The sequence below is a fragment of the Rattus norvegicus genome, chromosome 4, assembly GCF_036323735.1.
Source record: "Rattus norvegicus strain BN/NHsdMcwi chromosome 4, GRCr8, whole genome shotgun sequence".
In the NCBI taxonomy this organism is placed as follows: Eukaryota; Metazoa; Chordata; class Mammalia; order Rodentia; family Muridae; genus Rattus; species Rattus norvegicus.
Genome location: NC_086022.1, coordinates 141,796,362 through 141,817,934, shown reverse-complemented (window position 1 = coordinate 141,817,934; position 21,573 = coordinate 141,796,362).

The window sequence follows — 21,573 nt, the reverse complement described above, 5'->3', positions numbered from 1 at the left end:
GTTTTCCTTCTGTGGCTTTTGTTACCAGACATCACCTTTATGCCCAGCCATTTAAATCAGAGGATATTTTGAATGTTATTAGCACATTGTGAAACTGTGACTTAGGAGTTGGGTGGACTTTGTAAAAGGTTATTCTAGTGGGTGGTCAAGTATACTGACCCTTGTTAGACAGCTTACCCGTGGCAATTGAAGATAGTCACAAGTCACTCTCTTGCCTCCTGGCATAGGTCTTCATATCTTTTGAGTAATATTTCAAATAACCTAGCAATAAGGACAAGGGAGACCTGTCATATAGGTGATCAGAAGGATAATAATTCATAAGAAGGCCTCTTATCATAATTAAAGGGGAAATGCCCATTGCCTCTTGTTGACATAAATTGCACAGTAATGCTAAAATCTCATTACAACCCAGGCAGCCCCATATATTTGATGTGCTTTGATTTTTCAGTGTGTTTTCTAATTTGCAATGCTTTCTTCTCTCCTCATTATATACCAGGTCTATGAGAGAGTTATTAATGTTGTCATTATGTACTTGGCTTTTAGACTCTGACCGACTTGCACTTAAGTCAGGCTCTGCCACTTTGTGTGTGATCTTAGGTAAATTATCAGGCTTGGTGCCCAACTTCAAAGAACACTGTGAAGTTCAGGTCAGATGGCATATTCAAAGTGCTTAGAATTATTTAAAAATACTCAGCATGTCAGCAACTGCTATCATTATAAGTCCAATAACCCCTATTTGAAAGGCTTGGGTCCAAAAGTGTTTTAGAGTTTGGATTTTTACAGGCTTTGAAGTATTTGCAAGTACATAATAAAATGTCTTAAAGATGGGTCCAAGTCTGCACACAAAACTCATTTACACTTCATTTCTACCTCATATGCACAGTCTGAAGGTAACTTATATGGAATTTTTAGTGAGCCTCTATCTTAATCGTAACCCGTGAAGTCAGGTGTGAAATCTTCCACTAGTAATGCCATGTCAGTGCATTCACTACTTTGGAATTTCTGATCAGGGATACTTCATCTTGTATCTTCATTGATAGGCAAAAATTACTTATGTTCAGAGAGAGTACAAGTTTGTTCAAATTTCTTTGCTCCGTGGTGGTGGAACTAGGGTTAAAAGAATCTCCAGAGTTTGAAGTTATATCTGTACTCCCTTTCTCAAAAGATAAGCCCCTTCTTTCGTATTCTTCCACAATGCAAGTAACATGGATCAGTTGGTCTCTTGTAAAAACACTTTGGTCTCCAAAGAAAAATCACGTTCAACTCTAACAAGTGACTTGTGACAGTGAGCAGAATGGAGGAAGCAGCATCTCCCTTGGGGAGTTCTTCTTTTGTCACTCTAGCATATGACCCTCATAGTTTCAAGGTCTCACTAGATATAAATTGTATTCTCAGTGGGCACTGGTATTGGGTGGATCTGCTCATTTCCACAATGGATGTGGAGATATTTTAAAGATTTTGTTTGGCAATACGGGAGATTTGCCACTCAATTTGTATATGAAAAGTTACCTCTGAGAAAATATCCACGGATATTTTTTTTTGTCCATCAATAAGAGGCATATTCAAATATTGTGGATTTATTTACATCCATCTTTTCTTCCATTGTCCCTTCACTGTCCTCATGTAACCAGTATGTGTGAATGACTCCATGGTGTCATGGTTAGCCTTCCTCTTCAACTTAAAACTATTTAAAAATCAGCATAGAAACACACCATTGGATGAGTCATAGGACATAACAGAAGTAAGTTTGGACTACTGATGCTTATATGTAACAAAATAGTGAGTTCAAGTAGAAAGTGTTTGTAGAGAACTTTTTTTATCTTTATAGTATTTCTTATTTACATTTTGATTGTTCTTACTCTTCCCGGTTTCTGGGCCAACATCCACCTAACCCCTCCCCCTCTCACTCTACATGGGCTTCCCCTCCTCATCCTCTCCCCATTACCACCCTCCCCCCAACAATCACGTTCACTGGGGGTTCAGTCTTGGCAGGACCAAGGGCTTCCCCTTCCACTGGTGCTCTTACTAGGATATTCATTGCTACCTATGAGGTTGGAGCCCAGGGTCAGTCCATGTATAGTCTTTAGGTAGTGGCTTAGTCCCTGGAAGCTCTGGTTGCTTGGCATTGTTGTTCATATGGGGTCTCGAGCCCCTTCAAGCTCTTCCAGTTCTTTCTCTGATTCCTTCAACGGGGGTCCTATTCTCAGTTCAGTGGTTTGCTGCTGGCATTCGCCTCTGTATTTGCTGTATTCTGGGTGTGTCTTTCAGGAGCGATCTACATCCGGTTCCTGTTGGCCTGCACTTCTTTGCTTCATTCATCTTATCTAGTTTGGTGGCTGTATAAGTATAGGCCTCATGTGGGGCAGGCTCTGAATGGGTGTTCCTTCTGCCTCTGTTCTAAACTTTGCCTCCCTATTCCCTCCCAAGGGTATTCTTGTTCCCCTTTTAAAGAAGGGGTGAAGCATTCGCATTTTGGTCATCTGTCTTGAGTTTCATGTGTTCTGTGCATCTAGGATAATTCAAGCATTTGGGCTAATATCCACTTATCAATGAGTGCATACCATGTGTGTTTTTCTGTGATTGGGTTACCTCACTCAGGATGATATTTTTCAGTTCCATCCATTTGCCTATGAGTTTCATAAAGTCGTTGTTTTTGATAGCTGAGTAATATTCCATTGTGTAGATGTACCACATTTTCTGTATCCATTCCTCTGTTGAAAGGCATCTGGGTTCTTTCCAGCTTCTGGCTATTATAAATAAGGCTGCTATGAACATAGTGGAGCATGTGTCTTTGTTATAGGTTGGGGCATCTTTTTGGGTAAATGCCCAAGAGAGTTATAGCTGGGTCCTCAGGTAGTTCAATGTTCAATTTTCTGAGGAACCTCCAGACTGATTTCCAGAATGGTTTACCAGTCTGCAATACCACCAACAATGGAGTGTGGAGAACATTTTTAAGTTCTAAACACTAGGAGAAAACTCCTAGTGATGTTCTCCAGTGCCCCATGGAAACAAATTAAACTTGTGTTTATTCTGGTCTTTCTTAAGTTCTGGTTTTCTGCTCTTTTAGAATATTATTTACATATTTGGTATACAGAATTGAGAATAATCCCATGAAGAAAAAGTTTGAGAAAGGTTGTAGAATATGCTGATAACAACTTTACCTTCTGCTCATTGCTTCAATCACTTGCTGATGCCAATGAGCAGAGATAAGAAGTGAATCTTTAACTCCGCTCATTAATCAGATACACAGGAATCTGAGGAGACTGTGGATTAATATCCTAAAAAAAAAGTGTCTTCCATGACATCCAACGCACCATGTAGAGGAAAGGGGGCAGGGCATGGGTAGTCATTCACCTTGTAGGTCAGTCTTGGCCCCACCCTGCCAGATGGTCAGCAAGGGTTTTGGGGCTCCTGATGTTGCTCCTTTCATTATTATCCTTTAAACTCTTCCGTCATTCTTGGGCATTTAGGATCAGATGGTTTTTGAAATTCTGGGTCTAGTTAGTTTCTCTGACCTCATCCTCATATATTTCTATGGGTGCTTGAGTTGGAAGAGGGCTACCTAAGAGCAAAAGCAATAAAACACTTACAATGTAGTTTTGCTAAGTTAGTAGTGACAAGTGTTGATTGTTCTTTACTTGTGGACTACAAGTGTGTCTGCATATATTAGTTAGCCCAGGATACAAAAGTGCCCCACTACTTCTAGTATCAATCATTGACTTTGAACATGAAGAGAAAAGCCAGCAATAACATTCATATTTATCATTTTGTTGACCCAAATATAACAGGTTATTCTTGTCAGAAATTTCCTATAGCCTGAAGAGTAACCTTGCTAATGGGATTGAGCTTTCCTTTTGCTAAAATGAAAAGACTTTAAGATCAGTTATGCCAACCATTCTGTTAAAGCTCTACAATGATTCTTCTATTGTGTTCCCATCACAGAAGTAAACACATCATTACAACAGCTACATGATTCTTTCTTTTTCATTCTTCCTGCTTCCAGATCTCCTTAGAATTTGGTTCTTCCACACACTTTCTGTAAAGTGAATGTCATCAAAGAAGTACGAGGCCTCATTTTTGGGTAACACAGAAGTAGCAGTTTATTGTGCTGACCAAGATGAATGAGATCTTAAATCGGTAGGAGAGGAAAATACTGAGATAGTGCTGTAACTGTTGTAAACTCTATCAGAATAACCCACGGAGTTTGCCAAACAGAAATTTCTATCCCCAAACTCCAGGGCTTCTGAGCCAATAAGTCCAGATGGAGCCTGAGAAGTCATTTTGCTTATGAGTTCCCAGGTGGTAGTGATGATGGCAGTCAGGGGATCCTAAAATAAGAGGGCCCCTATATTAGAATAATGTTCTGCAACCTTCATCAGGTTCTAGATTTTATGCTGACTAGCTAGTGTTAGTCCTCATCTGAGGTAGCCTAGATAGTGGAGTTTTCAGAGCTTTGATGTTATGCAATAATAACATCTTAAGTAAAGTGGGATCCACGATTGATCTGACCAAGGTTATAAATCCAAATCTTAAGAAGTAGAAGATAGTGCTACAATGGTTCTCAATTGCTCTGGATCTGTGAAAACTATCATTCTTCAGTTCATTTGGTCTATAGTTTTGCTTTAAACATCCTTGAAGATATTTACGTTTCACGCATAAAATTGCTTCTTTCATGAAGTCGCTGAGATAGTTAATCTTGAGTCTCACTTTAGAAAGAAAAAAAATAGGTTAAAAGATATCTAAAAACCAAATCTACCACTAGGCTTATTTGTGGAACTGTGAGGGTGTTTTCAAGTAATGATTAGGTCATAAGAGCTGTGACTTAAATCAATTGATAGGCTTTTTTTTTAAAAATCAAATATTCTATTAGAAGATAATGGGAGTATAGATGGTAAGACCTTGCTGAAAAAAGTAGGTTATTGGGGACACGCATTTGAAGGATGTCTTGATTCTGGCCCTTTCCCATTGTTCCTTTCTGTTTCTTAGCTGTTACGAACTCAACAATGTTGTCAGCCATGCTCATAGGCATTCTGCATGGTCTTGAGTCTAAAACAATGGCTATTATTGACCTTGAATAGAAACTTTTGTAGCTGTGCACCGAAATATACCCTTTCTTTTATAAGTGGCTTAGGTTGGGTAGTCTGTGATAGTAATGGAAGACTGATTAGCATAGCCCCCTGCCTTACTATCTCAAAAGAGGCTTAGTGAAACCCTAGTCCCCAAATATGCTCAGTGAAACCCTATTTTGTGGAAAGTTCCTTAAAGTAATTTCTTTCTTTTCTGAGACTGCTTTGCTTTAAGGAGTCGGTAACCTACTTTGTTTTAATTGGTAGATGAACCTTGAGAATTTAGCTAATTTTTCTGTGCAGAAATGTGTTTGTCTTCCTAAGCTACAAGGAACATTCCTCTGAACAGAAACTAAAGCATGCTTTAGTTGGTGCTTTTTATCTATTTATTTCAACTGAATCAGAATGCATAAATGCTATCAAACTAAATTCGAACTTCTTCAAATATAAGAAAAATGATAAGTGCATGTTGAGCATTTACTATAGATCAGAATTCTGAATCATCTCATTGACTCACTATAGCTGTGATTGGTCCCGTGATCATCGTCCTTATCATTGGAAGGAATAAACAATGTCTTAACAGGGCAAAGTCACTCAGCAAGGTCACAAGCAAGCAGGATAGAGCTGGGTTCCTACTTCAGGCAGATTCAGAGCCCACACCTTATCTTACTCAGTGATAATCAGCCACAATCCTCCTCCAGTTCCTGCCTGTTTTCCATACTCTCCGTTCTGTGAAGTACACTATATGAAGCTAGCTCTTCTCCCTGCCAACTCAACATTCTCAAAACCACAGACACCACAGGAAAAATGGTGTCTGACCACTTGGAGTCTATGGACCTAAGATTTCTTCCGCAATGACTCACCATCAAGTGGTATGAAAGCCATGACAGCAATAAAGCCATCGATCAGCTTCAAACTTAAAGAGGAAAAAAATTACTTCAAGCTTTTATATGGGCATTAAGTGCTGGATTCAGACTGATTCTAGAGAAAAAAATAGTTTTTAAGATTTTAATTCCAAAGTCTCTTATAAATTATGGGTAGAGGGAAAGGAATCGTTGGATATAAATAAATAGAAAATGACAATAGATGCCTTTTTAAAAGATTCAGATTTCAACATAACCCCTTCTCTGATCGTTCACCAAAGCTGATTAATAGTAAACAAAACATAATAAAACACCAAACCAAAACCACAACACACACAAAAAAAAAAAGAAAAGAAAAAAATCTAATTTTTAAACTGGTAATTCCTAGCTTCTCTTTGGTGCAAAGACTTGGCCTGGCAATATTTAAACAAAGTTTATTGATTGAATAATCTCCATTCTGTGTAATATTAATTATGTACATGTAGCTAACTAAATGCCGAGTAAAGATTTCAGTTGTTTTTAGTATATATTAGCTGTGAAAAGATCCAGCTTCATTTTAGTGACTCAAAGGGTGAGCTTTTCTGCCCCCAAATTGAAAATAAAGTTCCTTTTTTCTTTTCAATTTCCTTTTTCTTAACCTTCTTCAGCCCATTCCTGTCTTTAGGTATAGCCATAGTTAGCTAGTAAACGACTGTGGTAGACTTCTCACATCCACCTATAATTCCAGTTCAAGCAATCCAATGCCCCCTTCTGGTCCCTGGACATCTTAAGTAGTGTGCATAGACTCATAGAGAGAAATACATATACATAAAAAAGAAAAATCAGTTCTTCCTACATTCACACATATCCATAAATACATGCAAATAAAACATTTTTCCCACATGTGATATTATACTACAAACCATTGTTCTGTGTCCTTTTTTCCCACAGGAAGTTTAGTTACTAAGATGTGAATAAGAGTTTATATCTAAGTTAGCTTTAATAGGGCTTGAAAGGGAAAATGTCTCACTTTCTGCTATTCATACTCTGTGAAGTGAGAGTTGGTAGCTCTCATTCCCAGTTCATAGATAAACAAATGAAACTTTTTAAAAAGTATTTTGTGGACTGGGTAAATGACCCAGTCCAGAATGTACTTGATGTATACGCAAAAGCCCATGAGTTAGAATTCTTGTTACCTGGGCCAAAAGCTGGGAGCAGTTGCATATATCTTTAATCTTGGTGCTGAGAAGGCAGGGACAGGCAGATCCCTGGCCAGCCAGTCCTGACCCAGTGAACTCCAGTTTACTCAGAGATCCTCTCCCAAAAAATTAGATGGCAAATGATTGAACAAGATTCCAGAGTAGATTTCTGAATTCTCTTTCTTTCTTTCTTTCTTTCTTTCTTTCTTTCTTTCTTTCTTTCTTTCTTTCTTTCTTTCCTTCCTTCCTTCCTTCCTTCCTTCTTTCTTTCTTTCTCTCTCTCTCCCTCTCTTTCTCTCTCTCTCTCTCTCTCTCTCTCTCTCTCTCTCTCTCTCTCTCTCTCCTTCCTTCCTCCCTCCTTCCTCCCTCTCTCTCTCTCTCTCTCTTTCTTTCTCTCTGTATGTGTGTGTGTTTCTCACACACATAAACATGCATATTCACACACACTTATGTACATACAAATACACACTTATATACATACATCTTGCTAAGCCCCCTCTGGTTTTAAATTTAAGCTGCTTGCTCTTACAGGTCTTTGTAAATTTCCGGCCCTAACTAGGTCTGCAACCTGTCTCCTATCAACCAGTTTATACATTAACCTTAGCCCTACTGTCTGCCTTTGGGCTTCTGAACCTGTAGGTCAGAGATCTTTATTGAGCTTCACAGTGCCCTCCCGAAGCTGGGTTCACAGTGAACTCGTATGGGGATTTTACTGAAGCAGGGATCCCCTTTGGGGATCTGGATAGAGTTTTCACTGGCATGCAGAATGCCAGGTACCTGATATTTATTTGTTCTATTGCTTGTGACTCATGATTTTCTTTACAATTTGAATATTTTACATTGTCTAGAATGATAGGTCTTTCTTCCGAGTCTAAAATGTCCTCTGGTGTCCTTGAGTTTCTGGTCCAGTGTCCATGACGTCCAGGATAAGCCCACTCACTTATGTCTCAAGCTGTGATTGTTTAAATGATCTTGCCCTTTCTCCTAATTCTTTCCTTTTCTTTTTAATTTTTAAGATTTAAATTTAATTATATAAATTTGTTTTTCTTTCTTTCCTATTTATTTATTTATTTATTTATTTATTTATTTATTCATTTATTTATTTATTTGTTCTTGGATTTCAGGCAGAAGCCTCTTTCTGTGTTTTCCAGGCTACCTCAGATTCTGGGTGCTAATTCCTTTGCTTTATAGCTGACAGTATGGGTCTGCTCCTCTGTGACTGTATAGATTTGACTGCTGCACTGGTACATCACCTGCTTGTATCCTATTGTATCAAGTGTCCTTTCCTCTTTCAAAAGCACAATGATAAAGCTAGTTGCAACTATCACTTATTGATCCTATGATGTCGTCAATAGGGGAGATGTTTTACCATTAACATTTTATTGGTCTCCCAAAGTTTGATATTTTTAGCTTTATTTTTAGCAAAAAGCTACTGGGGCAGTCAGTTTTCCGTTGCTGTGACTAAATGCTAGAGAATATTATTTTAAGTGAAAAACAAAACTCGTCTTATGGTTTCAGGGATTCCACCTTATGATCACTTGGTCTAGATGCTTCTAGGTCTGTGGTGAGGCAGAGCATCGCAATGAAAAGACAATGCAATGAACCACTACGCAGTACGTGATAGCCAGAAAGCATGTGGTGGTGCTAGAGGTAAGTGGAAGGGTAAATACATTCCAATGGTTTACTACTACTTTTCTAGGAGCCCCCAGTACCTCATTAAATCTGTGAACCAAAGTTTACTTATTCATTCATTACGTCAGAGTATCCATGATCCAGTAAACTCCCTAAAGCACCACCTCTGAACACCATGGACCAAACCTTCAACATCTGTGCTTTGGATGTCAGCTAAGAGCAACCATAGCAGTTGCTGTAACTTGGTGATGTACTCCAGCCTATGCACATTTATATAGTTAGAGAATGGTAATGGTGCCTACTTACCTCTAGTGGACTCTAAATACCTTATAGTTCTCACTATTATTGGTTGCTATTAAGATGCATTCATTTCTAGTGATGAGTTGATGCTATAGTGTCTAACTACTCCATACTGTGTCGGAAAGTGGAAAAAAGGATACCCATTCCCCTTAGTGTAAACATGTCATTTTCTCTCCTGTCACACAGGTAGACTTTTGTGTACCTTTAAGTCATCACTCTTACTCTTTCACTGAGAATAATTGCTATAGAGATCCCCATGCTTTTTTTCTGTTACGAACCTATTTTCCTGGAATGTATGGCTATGCAGAATACTCAGGCCATGTCTAAACTCACTGGTGAATTTTGGGACATGATCCAGTGAGAACATTACCAGAACCAGAAAGTTACATCCATGGAAACTACAGCACTGTACCACCAACATCTCAAATGATGACTCTTCTATTCATCTATGGTTCATCTTGTAATCCCATAGAAGATTCTAGGACAGTTCATAATCACTATCGTAATCTCCCTCTATACTGATCTCTACCAGGCTTCTGAGAAGACAGACAGCACATGGTTTATGTAGTTTTCTGAGCTAAATGCTGCTAAGAGCCTTCAAATGGGAACATGTTTGCTTGAAGACATGAAGGGTTGACATCCTTACATTTTGGAGGCCTAATCTACTTTCTAGTTCTCTTTGCCCTTTATCCTTGTCAGCAACCACTCTAAGGAGATAATTTTAATGGAAGAGACAATAACTGTAGAAAATGCTACGGGAGTCCCCCTTCGTACTCTCAGTCCTGTTACGTGAAAGCTGAAGCCCATTTTGTCTCCCAAAGGGAATTGACTTCTTCTTTTTAACCTTTCAGATGCCTTCCCTCCCTCCCTTTTCCACAGATTTGACCTTTGTCTCCAGCTTTTATATGTTGTTAGTTTCCTTCCCTGATTCAGACTCTGTGTTACCAGGGCTTCTCAGCCTCTCCTGTAAGCTTACATAGCATAGGAAGCTCATGATATCTCAGAGTCGTATGGCTCTGTTACACTTTAACAAGTACCCTATGGGCCTGTCTATGTAAAACTCAATGCAGCATTTGCCTAGGCAGCAAGCCATACCTCAAGCTATAAAGCCACTAATTTTCTTCCCATCTATATTTATGACTTGAAATATATGTATCATTCTTTATCTTTTAAAGTTTTTAATATTTTATTTTATTTTTTATTAAATTATTTTAGTTATTTATATTCCAAATGTTGTTTCCTTTCCTGGTCCCTCTCCCTGAGTTCTTCACTCCATCTTCTTCCCTTTGCTTCTGAGAGGGTGCTATTCCACTGACCCACCAACCCTCATGCCATCCCCACCAGCATCCCTTGTCTCTGAGGCATAAAGTTTTTATAGGATTAGCCTTTCCCAGTAAGGCTAGACAAGACAGTCCTCTGCTGCATATGTGCCAGAGGCCACAGACAAGCACATGCATGCTCATGGGTTGGTGGCCTAGTCTCTGGGCACTCTGAGGGGGTCTGGGTTAATTGATACTGTTATTCTTCTTATAAGGTTGCAATCCCTATAGCTCCTTTAGTCCTTGCCCTAACTCTTTCATAGGGGTCTCCGACCTCAATCCAGTGGTTAGCTGTAAGTATTTGTATCTGTCTCAGTAATGTGCTGGTAGAGACCCAGGACTCAATGGGGATGACCTTTGCTGAAATGCACAACAGTGGGGAAATGGAACCTGAAGAGACCACCTCCAGCAGATAGACATGGTTCTCATTTGTGGCATGGGACACCTACGTATCTTCACAACTTTTGACACAAAATTGTTCCTTTCTAAAGGACATGCAAGGACAAAAATGGAGCAGAGACTGAAGGATAAGGCCACCCAGTGATCAACCCAACTTAGGATCTATCCAATGCACAGGCACCGAACCCTGACACTATTACTGACGTCATGTTGTGCTTGCACACAACAGCCTAGCATAACTGCACTTGTGCTCTTGTGTGAATTTACGTACACCATCTGTGTACTGTTTTTAGTGACAATGTCTCTTCATGTGTCATCCCTTTCCTTTGAGTTTTGTATCTGTGAATTTGCATTTGAGACTAATGCTGTATTCATGATACGAATATCTTAAATAAGTACATCAGGACCCTAAGTCTATACTGAGCTTCCCATTTTGGCCCTTCTCTAAGACTCACTTAGAGTCTTGCCACCTCTTATAGTCGTTGATCTATTCCTTAGATAGTGTTCTGAGGCCTCTGAACAGGTGAAATTACATGTTTATACACTAGCAGAGGCAGCAGCTGCAGCAGTGCAGTCTCAGGAACAAAGCGTGTCTGGAATGTAGGGAAACATTGCATTGAAGATGCTCCATCCTTTATTTCAAGGGCTAAAGTTACAAACACCTGAACATTGCTTGTCCTCCGGCTCTTTACAAACATTTTTTTCTATATTGAGCTTGTACATGGCTCCTTTTTTTGTTGTCTCGTTTTTCTGTGTTGTTAGAGTTTTCTCTGTGAACCTTCTTGTATACCTGTGAATTGTGGGAACATTCTCTGCTGTGTTTTTTCTTTATCTGTCCTAATGTTCTTTGAAGGATCCATTTTTTAACATCTTTTATGCACCTTTCTTTCTTTCCTTGTTCTTTAATTCCTTCACAGCATAGAAATTGTCCCTCAGTCCACTGTTTCTTACTCAGTGAAGGGGATATCTTGAAGACAACCTTCAGGTGAAAGGCTTCTGTTCCTCTGCATCCTATTTGGCCTGAGATTTTCCTACTCTTGGATATTTCCTTATTGTGATTGGAAAGGATTGCACTAGGTAACTCTACTTTCCCTTTCTGGGCTATCATACTGAGATTCTCATTGATTCATAAGTAGTAAAATCTGAGACTTCTGAAGTTCTCAGTGAGTGCTAGACACTGGACTCAATGCATTTCCTATATGCAAAAGAGATAAAAATTACACGCACATTTTAAGCTACTGATAGTAATAGACACAAAAATAATAGACCTTTCTTAGGCAATCCTTGTGTGTCAGGCACTGTGTTGAGCTCTTTCTATATATTATCTCATTGGTTATAATGATTCTCTGGTTGTTGTCACATTTATCGCATAAACAAAGAAATCAGAACTCAGAGAGGTTAAATTGTTCTTGCAGCCAGATGAGAGAGCTTTGATACAAAGTCTGAGTTTAGTTCACAGCATCCAGATAGTAGAGGAGAGATCTGTGAATCCCACAGTTGTCCTCTATCTTTCCCAGAAGCACCATGTATATACATGCAATAGATAGATAGATAGATAGATAGATAGATAGATAGATAGATAGATAGATAGATAAAACTTCAATAAAAATTATCTAAGACCGTGCCACCATGAAGTAAGGCTATAAGTATTGGAATTCTTAGTTAGTTCGTTCTAGAAACTAAGGGCTCTTCTGAGTCACAAGGATCTAGTTGCTGTTTTTTAATAAGTAACCAGTGACTAGCATGACTAAATGATTCTCAGGAATATGCAGCAGGATCAGGGTCAAATGCCCATTTGGCAAGGTGAGTACAAGATGCAGAGATGAGGCAGGCGGAGGAAGAGGTAGCAGGGAAGGAAAGCCAGGTCTCAGCAGAAAATGAGCAAGCCTAGGAGGAGGCCTTTCAAAGACTTATGGAGATGAGGAAGCAATAATTGAAATTAAGAAGATTATAGACCCTGTGGATCCCAGTGACCCTGAGCCATTCAGCAGGGAACCGCAAGTGCTGACATTTCAATGGTGAAGTCAACAGACAATTAATGAATTTAGCCAATCTTGGGCCTTGGGAGGAGGAAATGCAATTCAAAGTTAGTTCATCTTGAGATGCAATGTAATTAGAAAACTTCAGAATCTGAGTAAATAACCTCAGAATAAAATAATTAATAAATAATAAATAATAAAATAATTACGCTGGTATGGGAGAGGCGACTGCTTTTCATTATGCTCCTGAACTTCTTGAACATCTCCCCCTCTCAAGTTGTACCGAAGTCCATGCTCTCTGGCTGAGGAACTTGGATTGAATCCTGTCAATGTCTGTGTTACATCTGTTTCCTTGACTCTTGCAACTCAAGAGTTACACAGGAGAGTTGAATCACTTTTGGACTTCTGCAGTAGGGGCTAAGAAGGAGACTAGATTCTTTTGAATTAAGAATGAGGAAGACTGTAGATAATAATAGATTAAAAAGGCAACTTATTCCTCCTGGTTGAGGAAACTGTCACAGGTACCTCTCTAGCTGTAATTTGTCCCAGATAGAAACATGCTCTTTCTTCCATCAATATCAAAATTATTTTATGAAAAATAATCTTAGCAGCTCAGAACTGCATGGTTGCTTTCGGCCATCCTAACAGAAGCATCTGAGCTGACCACATTCCTCACTTAATTCTGCAGTCCTTTCTCCTGCTGGTTTAATGTTTTTGCACTGAATATTGTCTCAGGGAAGAGAGACAACAAAGGTACTTGTACATTTATGTATCGGTGACTTCATCTTTATCTACGCTTAGTTTACTGTTCCTCCTTGACATCTATAATCAATCATTCACTGATACTAAACTCAAAGTATTATCCTAAATTTCTCCCCCAACGTATTATCCTAAATTTCTCCATTTTCCTTTCCCACTACATCCAGTCCACAGTTGAAGAGCATCCCACAGTCCTTAGCACCATTGTTGCTGCCCATATCTCCTGGACAAATGTGACCCCTTGTTCTTTTCTGACTTTGTTTGTCACTTATTCCCATCTTCTTCAAGTTAGAATAAACGATAATGATGTGGCTGAGAAGATGAACTCTGTTGCATTTAATCCTCCTGTGACTTCTTTTTGTTGTTTTTGTTACTCTGAGGTCCAACACCAGCTTTTCTCCTTGGAAAGTCTGGCCTCTCCTCTCACACCATCCACCCCTGCATACCCATCGCTCTCCCTACTTTCTGGCTCCTTTCTCTCTCACTATACTTCAGCCACTGAGGCTCTTTACTTTGGACATCCATGGAACAATTTTATTCCTACGTGACAGTGATTTTTCTTAACATTTCTTTTCCTTGAGTAGTATTCACCTGAGATGCCTCTGAATTTTAAAAAATGAGGGTTTGCTCCACATGTCTTTTTCAACTTTGCTGTTTGAAGTTAAGCTCATCATTCAGGTCCCTGCTCCCAGTTCACCTCTTCAGTGATGAGTTTCTGAGAACTCTCTCTCTCTCTCTCTCTCAAAGGACTGCTGCTCCTCCTCTCTCTCTTTTTACTGTGTCATTGTGTTTTACTTCCTTCATGACTTTTTCAGAAGTTCTTTTTTACTTGTTTGGCCACTTAACATCTTTCTCTATTCCACTCTGTGGATGACCAGTTCTCTGAGACCATGCCCCTATCTACCTACCTTATACCTGCTTTCCTAATGGCACAGAGCCTGGAATAGGAGAATGGGGGAATCCATGGACCATCAGAGGTGTTGCCATCACAATTCCATCATCCTCTGTATTAAGTGCAAAAGATACCAAGTGTCTCTTTTATGGCGATGTTTTCTCTTTTTGCTTCATTGTGCAAAATGTAATAATTCAATGTGATATCTAGTGTGGAATGATCAAACAAAATTGCTTTGTCGATTAATTTGCAATCTCTGTACACATTAATAGCCTGTTGTATGGCCTGTCTGTTCTTGGATATGGTATGCACTAATCCAATTGCTTCTGTTCATATTTCCATCTAAATTATAACTTTGTGATTACAGACTTTGAACTTCTGTCTCCAAATTATTTGAAAAATATTTGCATAGGTTAGTATAAATTATGGCCTTGTCAATATCCTGAGGTGAATTAGCATTTATTTTCCTATTTAGAGGGAATTTTACATCCCTACTTAGATGTATTTGTGTATCTCTTAAGGGATGCCAGGTTTGTAAACACAACCCTAGTGTACAGGAACTATGATCTACCTGAGCAATGTTAAATATCCTGACATGATATTCTAGATTGATATCTATCATTGTTTAAGTACCCATGATGTCACATTGATTTTTTTGTTATCCATCATCTGCTGAGACCAATTATGTGTTTTACTTTCTGTTTAATGCCCTTATGAGACGATGAGAAAATCACCACTTAGCCTTTGAGAAAATGAGAATTTGGTATAATACAAGATACAATTCCTTTGGCACCATTCATTTAATGCAGAAGAGAAGCTTAGTTAGGCATGGGGGAGTGCAGTGCAGAATCTCAGTAGCCTATGAGTCTGTAGGCCATGAATACACCTGGGAACAGCTTCAGGGGATGGTGGGATACTTCAGACACCAAGCTGCAAATAAGAGGCTGTCAAATGACCTATGGGGCTTATGGAAGAGCCTAATTCTAGTAGGAAGTGTAGGGAGATGCTAATGGACTGATGGCTAGGCCTGGCGCTATGGCAGTGATGAGGGACAATCGCTTGTGCTGGGAGACCCTGGATATGTGGAGTGAGGTTAAGAAAGCTTCTGAAGTTCAAACTGGCAGTGATAATTAATGTTGGTTATGCAGAAGACTGAACAACATTAGTGAGCCATCTCTGTGGCTCAGCAACTTGGAAATTAGAAAGCCATCACACAGCAGAAGGTGTTTGGGGAATTCAAACCAAGTCGTGAAGTCATTTGTTTTTGTAAAAATATAAAAATAAAGATGTAAGTCTTTTACCCCGCTGGGTCTTCACTGCGGTGTCCAGATATCTTCTAGATATCTTGGTGGAAACACATTCCAGCCGCACACTTTCTTACACTCAAACCCTCATATAAAAGAACACACAACACAATAATCTTAGATCCAATTGGTAAAATATAATTGCCCACTTAAACATACAAAGCCCGGTACTATCCATCCCTTGAGAACATTAATAACAACCTGTAAATACACAGAGCAGAATCTTAACATCACCTGCCATCTTGTCCTGCCACGGCTTCTCCGCCCCTCTCTCCCTCCTGTCTCTTCCTCTCTCCCCTAGTCTCCTCCTCTTCCTTCAAACTTCTCTCTCGCCATCCTTTCTTCTCCAATGACAGGCCTCCTTCTATCCTGTACCTGCCTCACCTGTGACATCACCCTACAGTCATTGAATTCTGTTTGTTTTACATCTTTCTGAGACACCTGCTTTGTTTATCTTTTTATATCACTATTGAAAAGTACCTATAATATAGAAGTAACCATTTACAAGTCTGTATGGTCCTATCCTATTATCTAGTTGGTGAAGACTTTCAACTCTCCCAAAGTATGAAATCATATACACGAAGCACTCACTGACATCCACCAATTTTCTTTCTATTTCTTTGGATTTATCAAATCTGAGTATTTCATACACTTGGAATTATGTAACATATAATCTATCATGGCTGGCTTCTTTTAATTAACAATAGTTTCATGTCTCATCTGTATTGCAGTAATTATCTAGACTTCATATTTTTATGAGTAAGCAATATTGGAATTTATAGATATACCACATTTTGTTTATCCACTTAGAACTAGACATTTGGGCTCATCCTACCTGGTGCTAATTGTGAATATTGCTGCAATGAACATTTGGCTATAAGTGGTTGTTTCCTGTTTTCAACTCTTGGAATCTATATAACTGGGTTAATGAGTCATATGATAATCCTATATTTAGCTTATTGGGCATATATCAAATTATTTCTTATAGCAGCTGGACGATTTTATATTCTTGACACCTTTCTCTGCCTTCAGTGTAGTGTGGACATCCATCAGTGTAGTCTGAGTAAACAAGAATTACTCGGGTGGTAGCTCATGGCAACTTTCAGATAACTTCCTGCCAAGGAAGCCTGAAATGAAAGTGGAGTTCATATACTGGGCCAGCAAAATGTTGGGATTTGGCTTAATTGATCTTCGAACAAACTGACCTAACATTGGAGAGTAATACATGCTTAACAAAAAAGTTCTCTTTGCCTGCTTGCTCCTTTATGTTCTTTGAGACAGGGTCTCACTACATAGCCATGGCTGGACTGGAACTCTCTGTGTAAACCAGGATGGCCTTGAACACACAGAAAGATCTATCTGTCTCTATATTCTTAGTCTGGGATTAAAGACATGCACCATAACACAGGGATTTTTGCCTTTTGTTTGTTTGGTTTTTTTGTTGTGGTTGTGGTTGTTGTTTGTTTTTTGTTTTGTTTTGTTTTTTATATTTCAAAACAAAGAAGACAATTGGATTCGATATTATTTAATGAAGTTCTGAATTAATAACACTGCACAAAGTGTTAACACTTTGTAGACTCATTTATCATCTTGAGTTATAGTGTTGCTAAAATAATGGCCATATTCAGTGAGTCTTTTTGTTCGTAAGACAAAAAAACAAACAAAACAAAAAAATCTAAGCAAGCAACCAACCAAACAAACCCAAAAACAAACAAACACAAACAAACAAACAAACAGAAAGCCCCCAAATCTCAAATGCCAAGAAACTCAGAGTAATTCCACTTAAGAACATAAATATTGACTGTTTCTGTTAACGAAAACAGAACAAAAATGGCGAATTATAACCAAATTTTAATTTTCTGTGATCGTTAAGGCAAACTCTTGAAGATAATCAAACACAGCTAACATTTTTTAAAGTTCAAAAAAGAAACAAAAGTGGCCTCAGGTACCAGTAATACTTTTTAAGGTCCTGAGTGAAAAAAAAAAGTTCAAGTACAAAAATAAATATAAACAAACAAAAAGGCAAGCACAATCAAATTGAGGTATTTACATTTAAAAAGGTGAAACAAACAAACAAAATACCAACAACCTTGAAATACTTCCAAATAGATATCAAAAAGAGTCTATTAAAAATCCATCAATATTAATCTCTGTTCTGGGGTAATGGCATTAAAGACACCTTTTGGTCTGTGGTGATTTGAATGAGAATGGCTCCCATTGGCTCATACATTTGCATGCTTAATCTCCAGTTAGTGAACTGTTTGTAAAGGATTAGGTGATGACATTATTAGAAAATGTGTGGCCTTGTTTGCGGAGGTTTAGGGCAGGCTTATGCTATTCTTGCTGCTGCTGCTGCTGCTGCTGCTGCTGCTGCTGCTGCTGCTGCTGCTGCTGCTGCTGCTGCTGCTGCTGCCTGGGGATCAGGATGTCACTCTCAGGTACTGCTCCAGTGCCCAGCCAATTTCCTCCTTGATGATGGACTAACCCTGTAAAATTGGAAGCAAGGCCCCAATTAAATACTTTTTTATAAGTTTCCTTGGGGGTTGGGGATTTAGCTCAGTGGTAGAGCACTTGCCTAACAAGCGCAAGGCCCTGGGTTTTGTCCCCAGCTCCGAAAAAAAGAAAAAAAAAATGTTTCCTTGGTTATTGGGTCTCCTCACATAGAACAGTAACTAAGACATGACTTGTCTTCTTCTTCTTCTCTAATTTAAAAGATGCACAAATATAAGCTTTTATAATTAAAATCCCATAGATATTATGAATACTACAGAAAATGGTACTATTCTGGTTTGTTTTTATCCCTCCGACTTCTTGGAGGTGGTGGAAGTTAAACCAGGGTCTCAGACATGCCAGGTAAGTGCTTTCCCATTGAGCTACCCTCTCAGCTCTTGTAAAGCTGAGAGTACTTTAATTTTTTTAATTATTCTTTGGAATTTTATTCTTGACTAAAACGCACTTAGATCATATCCATCAACTCTACCACGGTTATACTCTTGCAACTTTGCTTAGTCTTCCTTCACCTCCTTTCCAACATCAGTTCTTAAATTTTCTTTTAATTCCCCACATTTAGAGGATTAGTATGTTCATGTTTAGTAATCACAGGCTTTGGTTTAGCCTAGAACCGTGCAGCTCAGTGTGAAGCCTGTGTTTCCACATTGGAGAAAGTAGACCAATGACTGGTTTTTATCACTCTGGAAGTAAGACCCCATTCAAACAGAACACAGATTTCTGAGTTTTCACAATAGAAAGAAAACAGCAACCCAGTAGCAATGCAACCAAGTTCTCTGGAAACCTGGGCTTGAGCTGGTTAGACCTCCATTCCTATTATCCATCTACTGTACTATATAATACTCCAAACCCATGCAGTCAGTCTTGGACTTCAGTTTCCTTTTGCTGTTCAAGTTTTGTGGTGATTGGATTGTTTTCTTTGGGATGTTGTACTAATTAGAATGAATTCTAGTCAATAAATGCACATTTAAAATCATTCTAATTTTCAGAAATGTTGTGGTTGACATCATCAAGTGCTTTACTTCTGATAATTAATAAGAGATTAGGCTTAGATCCTAGCTCACCATAGAATGGATGCCAGCAGTGGCCTAAGGGCTCTACTAGGCACTACTTCCATTGGCTGCTAAATCGGAGCCAAGTGGAAGATTCCAGGGAGAGCTGGGCAGTAAATAAATATCTCAGTATTTTCTCATTCAATGTGGCCCTCTCAGAAAAGATTTTAAGATAGTTTGTCATAATAGAAACTCTGTTGAATCATCTTGCTCTCTTCTTGTTAATGTTGCCCTCAACATTGTGCCTCTTTCCAGAGCACTGCTAAAGCCAACCCAAACTCTATATTCATCTTTAATCTCTGATTGCTATCAATATGGTTTCTAACTCACCTTATACCTTGTACTCTTCCTCCATCTCCATGACATTAAGGTCTTGTGTGTCTCTGATATCTAGCACCCATAGTTGACTTTTTCAGGTCTTAATCTTTAGGCACCTGTCTATACTCTCAGTTTTGCTCTCATGATTGGGCATCACGCCTGATTGACAGAATAGTAGTTGTGCCACTCAGCACCATGTCCTCCAATACCTTTGCAGAGGCATGACCCAATTCTGGGATCTGAACTGAAACATAAGCAGTGGCCTTCTTAGACTGGGAACTTACTCTCGTGTCCTTATCCTTCGGAGCCTAATTTTGGCAAGACAGTGAATCTGACTTTAGATGAAGTAATCTTCACCAGTCCCTCTAACCAAATTACTACTGATGTTTATCATTGAAAATGTCCTTGCAAGCATAGAAAGGGGCTTCTGGAAACCCCAAATCTCTGCTCCAAAGAATGATAAAGCACCAAGTTTGGGCCGAGTGTGGAAGGAATGAAGATCATTATTAGGCTAATTTGGCTCTGGAATTGCAGTGTGTGATGACTAACATCCTGGCTTTCTAGATTAAAGTGTCAGTTATGTACTTTTGTACTTGAGTTTGGGGAACACACACACACTCAAGCAGAGTTTTATATTTCTGTGTTTCAGATAGGGCAAGGATATACCATGGTAATGTACTGGTGGTTATTTCTATTTTAGCCTTGTAGTCTGGGATATTAATGTTGCTGTGGGGATTGTTACCATGGTTGTTTTTCTGAGCCTTTGCACATGTGTCTAGATATTCTTCCCCAATATTTATGTTGTCTCTAAGATTAGCAACAGTGCAAACAGTTGGAACAGTCAGTATTACCCATTTGAATTGAACAGTTGGGAATGATGTGTGAAGATCTGTGAAGACTTTTTTTAAGGTATTAAAGTTTTGGCCCTAGAGGAAATTTTATGACTTCATAGAGTATATGGGATGATGCCTAAAGTGAATAAGACCACATGTGATTCTCCTTGACTGGAAGACGAATTCTGCTTTCTGGTTTCCTTTTGAAAAGTTAACTTTGAAACTGGAGAAATGACTCAGTTCTCAGTGATCCAGAAAACCCAAGCAAAACACAAGGTGTAGACAATTTGTACCAGTTCTGGGATTGGAGATTGCTGGCTAGCCAATCTAGCTGACACAGTGAGCTCTATATTTAGTGAAAGTCCAGGTCTCAGAAAAATGTAGACAGCAACTGCAGATGACATCTAATGTTGACTTCTAGTCTCCATACATTCATGCACACTCACACATAAATAGATAAATATAGTATACACTATTAGCTAATAAATTCAAGTAGAATATTTAAAGGTTGCTCTAGACTAAGCTTTTAGGAGACTTTCATTTTGACAACTTGGCAAGACTATACAAATCCATCCCTGGGATTCTCTTCATCAGAACTTGCAAGCAATTGTTTAAGAATGCTATGTTATCCCTTATGCTTCAGTTAGCTCTCAGGGGAAAAAATTAAGAATGAAAATATTCATAATGGATAGATTAACGGCTAAGCAGTAGAGTTACATTGCCTCTAGAATACAGTGAGACCCAACTCATCTTCTAGGAGACATTTTTCTTAAACACATTGCTAGATCAACTGGAAAATTAACTAGGGTGTCTACAGGAGCGAACTCATTTCCATGCAAAACTCTCCAAATAGAAATGAAAGAGCTGTCTGACAACTCTAGGACTTTTAAGGTTTATTTTCTCTTCCAGAGAAAGAAAAAGAATTGAAAAGCCTTTTTACTCATCAAAAAAAAAAGAAAAAAAAACATTTGGAAATAGTGTTTAGGGAAAATGATAGCTACGGGGACCCTGTTGTCTAAAAGAAATTTTTGACACTTGCTTTCCTTTTATAGTAGATTTTGTCTTAGGGAGAAATAAAGAGAAATATTGGTATATGGCCCTGAAATATCACCAGAGTAATGTTTTTGACACAAGTAGAACCAGGAGAATGCAAGAGCATCAACTGTGTTTT